The sequence below is a fragment of the Oncorhynchus keta genome, unplaced genomic scaffold, assembly GCF_023373465.1.
Source record: "Oncorhynchus keta strain PuntledgeMale-10-30-2019 unplaced genomic scaffold, Oket_V2 Un_contig_17992_pilon_pilon, whole genome shotgun sequence".
Lineage (NCBI taxonomy): Eukaryota > Metazoa > Chordata > Actinopteri > Salmoniformes > Salmonidae > Oncorhynchus > Oncorhynchus keta.
The window spans coordinates 18,909-29,102 of record NW_026280686.1 but is presented as its reverse complement, the minus strand read 5'-3'; the positions used below and the strand labels follow the sequence as shown (position 1 = coordinate 29,102).

The window sequence follows — 10,194 nt, the reverse complement described above, 5'->3', positions numbered from 1 at the left end:
TTGGCTGTCAGGAGTGTTACAGCACAAATGGGCAGAGTCATGTCTTCAGTGTAAAACTAACAATGACTCAATAATCCATCTGGGAATGTTATGATGTCATAAACATACGGGGCGGTCGGGCGTTGGCTGTCAGAAGTGTTACAGCACAAATGGGCAGAGTCATGTCTTCAGTGTGGAAACTAACAATGACTCAATAATCCTTCTGGAATGTTATGATGTCATAAACATACGGGTGAGTCGGGCGTTGGCTGTAGAGTGTGATGTAAACTTCATTTAAAATCCGCCTGTCTATATTCAAGACACATATGAGGGGTGGTAATGAGAGACCCAATTGGGGGAGGGGGGGGGGGGATACTTTACTCGTCAATGATTTAGAAGAAAACGTTGACCTAAAAAAAAACTGGAAATCACATGATTATACATCATTACAACAGTGGATGAATCCAAACGGTTATTTAAATATTGAAAACGTGTGGGCTACGGAGAAACATTCTACAGTGGATGAATCCCTAATGGTTATTTAAATATTGAAAACGTGTGGGCTACGGAGAAACATTCTACAGTGGATGAATCCTAATGGTTATTTAAATATTGAAAACGTGTGGGCTATGGAGAAACATTCTACAGTGGATGAATCCAAATGGTTATTTAAATATTGAAAACGTGTGGGCTACGGAGAAACATTCTACAGTGGATGAATCCAAATGGTTATTTAAATATTGAAAACGTGTGGGCTACGGAGAAACATTCTACAGTGCCATTTGAGGCCATATTTCATAGAGTTCTACAAGCACCGGCACCTACCTGGGGAGGACGGATGAGGGAGACATATGTGATGTGTACAGTAGCAGTGGGGACATGTGGGTCTGAGCAGGTGTGATGTCATTGATGTTTTGGTAACATTAGTGGTCTGTTTATGGTCTTTGTTTACACATGTTGTTATTGTAAAATTATATTTCAACATGAAAACACTTTACAGTTATACACTTTACAGTTATACACTTTACAGTTATACACTTTACAGTTACACACTTTACAGTTATACACTTTACAGTTATACACTTTACAGTTATACACTTTACATTTATACACTTTACAGGTAACACTCACACTTTACAGTTAACACTCATACCACAGTTAACACTCACACTTTACAGTTAACACTCACACTTTACAGTTATATACTTTACAGTTAACACTCACACTTTACAGTTATATACTTTACAGTTAACACTCACACTTTACAGTTATACACTTTACAGTTATATACTTTACAGTTAACACTCACACTTTACAGTTATACACTTTACATGTATACACTTTACAGGTAACACTCACACTTTACAGTTAAAACTCACACTTTACAGTTAACACTCACACTTTACAGTTAACACTCACACTTTACAGTTATATACTTTACAGTTATATACTTTACAGTCAACACTCACACTTTACAGTTATACACTTTACAGTTATATACTTTACAGTTAACACTCACACTTTACAGTTATATACTTTACAGTCAACACTCACACTTTACAGTTATAGACTTTACAGCTAACACTCACACTTTACAGCTAACACTCACACTTTACAGTTAACACTCATACTTTACAGTTATACACTCACACTTTACAGTTAACACTCATACTTTACAGTTAACACTCACACTTTACAGTTATACACTTTACAGTTCACATTTTACAGTTAACACTCACACTTTACAGTTATACACTTTACAGTTCACATTTTACAGTTAACACTCACACTTTACAGTTATACACTTTACAGTTATACACTTTACAGTTATACACTTTACAGTTAACACTTTACAGTTAACACTTTACAGTTATACACTTTACAGTTATACACTTTACAGTTAACACTTTACAGTTAACACTTTACAGTTAACACTTTACAGTCAACACTTTACAGTTATACACTTTACATAGTTATACACTTTACAGTTAACACTTTACAGTCACAACACTTTACAGTTATACACTTTACAGTCAACACTTTACAGTTAACACTTTACAGTTATACACTTTACAATCAACACTTTACAGTTAACACTTTACAGTCAACACTTTACAGTTATATACTTTACAGTTATACACTTTACAGTCAACACTTTACAGTTATATACTTTACAGTTATACACTTTACAGTTATACACTTTACAGTCAACACTTTACAGTTAACACTTTACAGTTATACACTTTACAGTCAACACTTTACAGTTAACACTTTACAGTCAACACTTTACAGTTATATACTTTTACAGTTATACACTTACAGTTATACACTTTACAGTCAACACTTTACAGTTAACACTTTACAGTCAACACTTTACAGTTATATACTTTACAGTTATACACTTTACAGTCAACACTTTACAGTTATACACTTTACAGTTATACACTTTACAGTTAACACTCACACTTTACAGTGATATATACTTTACAGTTATACACTTTACAGTTATACACTTTACAGTTCACATTTTACAGTTATACACTCACAAATTACATTCATATATACTTTACAGTTATACGCTTTACAGTTAACACTTTACGGTTATACACTCACACTTTACAGTGATATATACTTTACAGTTATACACTTTACAGTTATACACTTTACAGTTATACACTTTACAGTTATACACTTTACAGTCAACACTCACACTTTACAGTTCACACTCACACTTTACAGTTCACACTCATAGTTAACACTCAAACATCAAAACATCAATATACACACATGAGTGCCCATTATATTTGGCTATGTTGTATCAAGGTCACTATATTTTCCTAATGTCCTGGGCCTATACAGCTGTATATGGAAGACATATAGGCTATACCCCAAACATCTCATCTGAACTACTAACCATCTCAGAGACAAGACATTCCTCATCTGTCTAAACTATTAACCATCTCAGAGACAAGACGTTCCTCATCAGTCTGAACTATTAACCCTCTCAGAGACAGACGTTCCTCATCTGTCTGAACTATTAACCATCTCAGAGACAAGACGTTCCTCATCTGTCTGAACTATTAACCCTCTCAGACACAAGACGTTCCTCATCTGTCTGAACTATTAACCCTCTCAGACACAAGACGTTCCTCATCTGTCTGAACTCTTAACCATCTCAGAGACAAGACGTTCCTCATCTATCTGAACTATTAACCATCTCAGAGACAAGACGTTCCTCATCTATCTGAACTATTAACCATCTCAGAGACAAGACGTTCCTCATCTATCTGAACTATTAACCATCTGTCTGAGACAATACGTTTCTCATCTGTCTGAACTATTAACCATCTCAGAGACAAGACGTTCCTCATCTGTCTGAACTCTTAACCCTCTCAGAGACAAGACGTTCCTCATCTGTCTGAACTATTAACCATCTCAGAGACAAGACGTTCCTCATCTGTCTGAACTATTAACCATCTCAGAGACAAGACGTTCCTCATCTGTCTGAACTATTAACCCTCTCAGACACAAGACGTTCCTCATCTGTCTGAACTATTAAACCATCTCAGAGACAATACGTTCCTCATCTGTCTGAACTATTAACCTCTCAGACACAAGACGTTCCTCATCTGTCTGAACTATTAACCATCTCAGAGACAAGACGTTCCTCATCTGTCTGAACTATTAACCATCTCAGAGACAAGACGTTCCTCATCTGTCTGAACTATTAACCATCTCAGAGACAAGACGTTCCTCATCTGAACTATTAAACCATCTCAGAGACAAGACGTTCCTCATCTGTCTGAACTATTAACCCTCTCAGAGACAAGACGTTCCTCATCTGTCTGAACTATTAACCATCTCAGAGACAAGACGTTCCTCATCTGAACTATTAACCATCTCAGAGACAAGACGTTCCTCATCTGAACTATTAACCCTCTCAGAGACAAGACGTTCCTCATCTGTCTGAACTATTAACCATCTCAGAGACAAGGCGTTCCTCGTCTGTCTGAACTATTAACCATCTCAGAGACAAGACGTTCCTCATCTGTCTGAACTCTTAAACCATCTCAGAGACAAGACGTTCCTCATCTGTCTGAACTCTTAAACCATCTCAGAGACAAGACGTTCCTCATCTGTCTGAACTATTAACCATCTCAGAGACAAGACGTTCCTCATCTGTCTGAACTATTAACCATCTCCAGAGACAAGACGTTCCTCATCTGTCTGAACGATTAAACATCTCAGAGACAAGACGTTCTCATCTGTCTGAACTATTGACTATCTCAGAGACAAGACGTTTCTCATCTGTCTGAACTATTAACCATCTCAGAGACAAAGGCTGGGGATCCCTGATTAGAGGGGAATCACCCACGTGCTGTCCCAGGTCTGAATCAGGCCCTGATTATAGGGAATCACCCACTTGTTGTCCCAGGTCTAAATCGGGCCCAGATTAGAGGGGAATCACCCATGTCTTGTCCCAGGTCTGAATCAGGCCCTGATTATAGGGGAATCACCCACTTGTTGTCCCAGGTCTAAATCAGGCCCAGTTTAGAGGGGAATCACCACGTGTTGTCCCAGGTCTAAATCAGGCCCTGATTATAGGGAATCGCCCACGTGTTGTCCCAGGTCTAAATCAGGCCCAGATTAGAGGAATCACCCACGTGTAGTCCCAGGTCTAAATCAGGCCCTGATTATAGGGGAATCGCCCACGTGCTGTCCCAGGTCTAAATCAGGCCCTGATTAGAGGGGAATCGCCCACGTGTTGTCCCAGGTCTAAATCAGGCCCTGATTAGAGGGGAATCGCCCACGTGTTGTCCCAGGTCTAAATCAGGCCCTGATTATAGGGGAATCGCCCACGTGTTGTCCCAGGTCTAAATCAGGCCCTGATTATAGGGGGAACAATGATAAAAGCAGCAGAACTGCCTTCCCAGGGCCAGAGTTGAATTTGAGGATTACAGGGAAAAGGATGCCATTTGGAACACACCCATAATGTTTCTAAACCATCTCTTCCTCTGGCTGCTTGCCTGGGAGTCCAACAGCTTCTAACTGAGTCACACTAACTGGCTATAAGGATTATTATAATAACTGGCTAGAACCATGGAACCAGAGTTTTGAACTGGTTAGAACCATAGAACCATCGTTGAGAACTGGCTAGAACCATGGAACCATAGTTGAGAACTGGCTAGACCCCATGGAACCATAGTTGAGAACTGGTTAGAACTGGCTAGAACCATGGAACCATAGTTGAGAACTGGCTAGAACCATGGAACCATAGTTGAGAACTGGCTAGAACCATGGAACCATAGTTGAGAACTGGCTAGAACCATGGAACCATCGTTGAGAACTGGTTAGTACTGGCTAGAACCATGGAACCATAGTTGAGAACTGGTTAGAACTGGCTAGAACCATGGAACAATAGTTGAGAACTGGCTAGAACCACGGAACCATAGTTGAGAACTGGCTAGAACCATGGAACCATAGTTGAGAACTGGTTAGAACTGGCTATAACCATAGTTTAGAACTGGTTAAAACCATAGAACCATGCCTGTCTGTCTGTCTGTCTGTCCTAGATTCTAATACGCTACAGGGATCTCTATGCACCCTGACTAGAACACACAGCTGTGATGCCATTCGGAGGTTGACATTAATAAGGATTCTAGGGGAAAACGTGATGATCTGAACCACGTGTGTCTGTGATGTAATACACGTCTTTGTGATGACGAAGAGCACAACTCTTTATTGATGAAACACTCTCCTGTCTGAAACCTCTTGCGTAGTCTAATATCGGGCGCTGCTATTGGCCCGTGAGCACAAAGGGGGAAATCCGATTGGTTGTGGCGGTGCTTTGCTTGGTTTTCTATGTAACTCTGTTTCTTGGCAAATTTAATGAAACTGATTTTTTTATTCTTTTCATAATGTGGCATTTGTATTTCAACTTAAAGCCCAATAAAACTTCACAGTGTAAAATGTTCCCTGAGAAACTCCTGTATTTTCTTCTTTTTAACTTCCTGACTAGATGATTGACAGGAGCAGATGATTAATACTCCCCGTCTCTCTGGAATGTTGACAACCTCGCCACAGCTCAACTCCCAGCTGTTGGTCTGTGGAAAAGCTGAGACAAACACGACACACACACACATCCTTATCTCGCTAATCCGCTAGTCATTAGTATCACAGCTGGGAGGATTAGCATAGCCTCCGTTAGCTTAGCTTCAACCTATAACACAGTTTGGAGGATTAGCATAGCCTCCGTTAGCTTAGCTTCAACCTATAACACAGTTTGGAGTATTAGCATAGCCTCCGTTAGCTTAGCTTCAACATATAACACAGTTTGGAGTATTAGCATAGCCTCCGTTAGCTTAGCTTCAACCTATAACACAGTTTGGAGTATTAGCATAGCCTCCGTTAGCTTAGCTTCAACCTATAACACAGTTTGGAGTATTAGCATAGCCTCCGTTAGCTTAGCTTCAACCTATAACACAGTTTGGAGGATTAGCATAGCCTCCGTTAGCTTAGCTTCAACCTATAACACAGTTTGGAGTATTAGCATAGCCTCCGTTAGCTTAGCTTCAACCTATGACACAGTTTGGAGGATTAGCATAGCGTTCATTAGCTTAGCTTCAACCTATAACACAGTTTGGAGTATTAGCATAGCCTCCGTTAGCTTAGCTTCAACCTATAACACAGTTTGGAGGATTAGCATAGCCTCCGTTAGCTTAGCTTCAACCTATAACACAGTTTGGAGTATTAGCATAGCCTCCGTTAGCTTAGCTTCAACATATAACACAGTTTGGAGTATTAGCATAGCCTCCGTTAGCTTAGCTTCAACCTATAACACAGTTTGGAGTATTAGCATAGCCTCCGTTAGCTTAGCTTCAACCTATAACACAGTTTGGAGTATTAGCATAGCCTCCGTTAGCTTAGCTTCAACCTATAACACAGTTTGGAGGATTAGCATAGCCTCCGTTAGCTTAGCTTCAACCTATAACACAGTTTGGAGTATTAGCATAGCCTCCGTTAGCTTAGCTTCAACCTATGACACAGTTTGGAGGATTAGCATAGCGTTCATTAGCTTAGCTTCAACCTATAACACAGTTTGGAGTATTAGCATAGCCTCCGTTAGCTTAGCTTCAACCTATAACACAGTTTGGAGGATTAGCATAGCCTCCGTTAGCTTAGCTTCAACCTATAACACAGTTTGGAGTATTAGCATAGCCTCCGTTAGCTTAGCTTCAACATATAACACAGTTTGGAGTATTAGCATAGCCTCCGTTAGCTTAGCTTCAACCTATAACACAGTTTGGAGTATTAGCATAGCCTCCGTTAGCTTAGCTTCAACCTATAACACAGTTTGGAGTATTAGCATAGCCTCTGTTTGCTTAGCTTCAACCTATAACACAGTTTGGAGGATTAGCATAGCCTCCGTTAGTTTAGCTTCAACCTATAACACAGTTTAGAGTATTAGCATAGCCTCCGTTAGCTTAGCTTCAACCTATAACACAGTTTGGAGTATTAGCATAGCCTCCGTTAGCTTAGCTTCAACCTATAACACAGTTTGGAGTATTAGCATAGCCTCTGTTTGCTTAGCTTCAACCTATAACACAGTTTGGAGGATTAGCATAGCCTCCGTTAGTTTAGCTTCAACCTATAACACAGTTTAGAGTATTAGCATAGCCTCCGTTAGCTTAGCTTCAACCTATAACACAGTTTGGAGGATTAGCATAGCCTCTGTTTGCTTAGCTTCAACCTATAACACAGTTTGGAGGATTAGCATAGCCTCCGTTAGTTTAGCTTCAACCTATAACACAGTTTAGAGTATTAGCATAGCCTCCGTTGGCTTAGCTTCAACCTATAACACAGTTTGGAGTATTAGCATAGCCTCCGTTAGCTTAGCTTCAACCTATAACACAGTTTGGAGTATTAGCATAGCCTCTGTTTGCTTAGCTTCAACCTATAACACAGTTTGGAGGATTAGCATAGCCTCCGTTAGTTTAGCTTCAACCTATAACACAGTTTAGAGTATTAGCATAGCCTCCGTTAGCTTAGCTTCAACCTATAACACAGTTTGGAGGATTAGCATAGCCTCTGTTTGCTTAGCTTCAACCTATAACACAGTTTGGAGGATTAGCATAGCCTCCGTTAGTTTAGCTTCAACCTATAACACAGTTTGGAGGATTAGCATAGCCTCCGTTAGTTTAGCTTCAACCTATAACACAGTTTAGAGTATTAGCATAGCCTCCGTTAGCTTAGCTTCAACCTATAACACAGTTTGGAGTATTAGCATAGCCTCCGTTAGCTTAGCTTCAACCTATAACACAGTTTGGAGTATTAGCATAGCCTCCGTTAGCTTAGCTTCAACCTATAACACAGTTTGGAGGATTAGCATAGCCTCCGTTAGCTTAGCTTCAACCTATAACACAGTTTGGAGGATTAGCATAGCCTCTGTTAGCTTAGCTTCAACCTAAACACAGTTTGGAGTATTAGCATAGCCTCCGTTAGCTTAGCTTCAACCTATAACACAGTTTGGAGGATTAGCATAGCCTCCGTTAGTTTAGCTTCAACCTATAACACAGTTTAGAGTATTAGCATAGCCTCCGTTAGCTTAGCTTCAACCTATAACACAGTTTGGAGTATTAGCATAGCCTCCGTTAGCTTAGCTTCAACCTATAACACAGTTTGGATGATTAGCATAGCCTCCGTTAGCTTAGCTTCAACCTATAACACAGTTTGGAGGATTAGCATAGCCTCCGTTAGCTTAGCTTCAACCTATAACACAGTTTGGAGGATTAGCATAGCCTCCGTTAGCTTAGCTTCAACCTATGACATAGTTTGGAGGATTAGCATAGCGTTCATTAGCTTAGCTTCAACCTATAACACAGTTTGGAGTATTAGCATAGCCTCCGTTAGCTTAGCTTCAACCTATAACACAGTTTGGAGGATTAGCATAGCCTCCGTTAGCTTAGCTTCAACCTATAACACAGTTTGGAGTATTAGCATAGCCTCCGTTAGCTTAGCTTCAACATATAACACAGTTTGGAGTATTAGCATAGCCTCCGTTAGCTTAGCTTCAACCTATAACACAGTTTGGAGTATTAGCAAATCAAATCAAATCAAATCAAATCAAATTTTATTTGTCACATACACATGGTTAGCAGATGTTAAATGCGAGTGTAGCGAAATGCTTGTGCTTCTAGTTCCGACAATGCAGTGATAACCAACAAGTAATCTAACTAACAATTCCAAAACTACTGTCTTATACACAGTGTAAGGGGATAAGGAACATGTACATAAGGATATATGAATGAGTGATGGTACAGAGCAGCATACAGTAGATGGTATCGAGTACAGTATATACATATGAGATGAGTGTGTAGACAAAGTAAACAAAGTGGCATAGTTAAAGTGGCTAGTGATACATGTGTTACATAAGGATGCAGTCGATGATGTAGAGTACAGTATATACATATGCATATGAGATGAATAATGTAGGGTAAGTAACATTATATAAGGTAGCATTGTTTAAAGTGGCTAGTGATATATTTACATAATTCCCATCAATTCCCATTATTAAAATGGCTGGAGTTGGGTCAGTGTCAATGACAGTGTGTTGGCAGCAGCCACTCAATGTTAGTGGTGGCTGTTTAACAGTCTGATGGCCTTGAGATAGAAGCTGTTTTTCAGTCTCTCGGTCCCAGCTTTGATGCACCTGTACTGACCTCGCCTTCTGGATGATAGCGGGGTGAACAGGCAGTGGTTCGGGTGGTTGATGTCCTTGATGATCTTTATGGCCTTCCTGTAACAACGGGTGGTGTAGGTGTCCTGGAGGGCAGGTAGTTTGCCCCGGTGATGCGTTGTGCAGTCCTCACTACCCTCTGGAGAGCCTTACGGTTGAGGGCGGAGCAGTTGCCGTACCAGGCTGTGATACAGCCCGCCAGGATGCTCTCGATTGTGCATCTGTAGAAGTTTGTGAGTGCTTTTGGTGACAAGCCGAATTTCTTCAGCCTCCTGAGGTTGAATAGGCGCTGCTGCGCCTTCTTCACGACGCTGTCAGTGTGAGTGGACCAATTCAGTTTGTCTGTGATGTGTATGCCGAGGAACTTAAAACTAGCTACCCTCTCCACTACTGTTCCATCGATGTGGATAGGGGTGTTCCTCTGCTGTTTCCTGAAGTCCACAATCATCTCCTTAGTTTTGTTGACGTTGAGTGTGAGG

The 10,194-nt window shown here is 40.4% G+C and overlaps 2 long non-coding RNA genes across 9 annotated transcripts; one reads left to right on the top strand and one right to left on the bottom strand.

The window, feature by feature from the left end:
• Positions 1-2,997: 2,997 nt before the first annotated feature.
• On the bottom strand, positions 2,998-4,186 carry LOC127919975 (uncharacterized). Of its 2 annotated transcripts, none has more exons than XR_008104654.1 (4): positions 4,133-4,186; positions 3,752-3,916; positions 3,454-3,583; positions 2,998-3,108 (listed from the first exon to the last, which is right to left on the bottom strand). It is a non-coding gene; the product is annotated as an uncharacterized LOC127919975 (long non-coding RNA). The 2 variants fall into 2 exon arrangements; XR_008104655.1 differs by having other exon boundaries at positions 4,090-4,181.
• Positions 4,187-4,189: 3 nt separating this feature from the next.
• LOC127919974 (uncharacterized) lies at positions 4,190-5,953 on the top strand. 7 transcript variants are annotated; one of them, XR_008104653.1, is made up of 4 exons: positions 4,221-4,366; positions 4,415-4,512; positions 4,705-4,753; positions 4,803-5,953. It is a non-coding gene; the product is annotated as an uncharacterized LOC127919974 (long non-coding RNA). The 7 variants fall into 7 exon arrangements; XR_008104650.1 differs by having other exon boundaries at positions 4,190-4,366; positions 4,464-4,512; positions 4,705-5,953; XR_008104651.1 differs by lacking the exon at positions 4,415-4,512 and having other exon boundaries at positions 4,190-4,366; positions 4,705-5,953.
• The last annotated feature ends 4,241 nt before the right edge of the window (positions 5,954-10,194 follow it).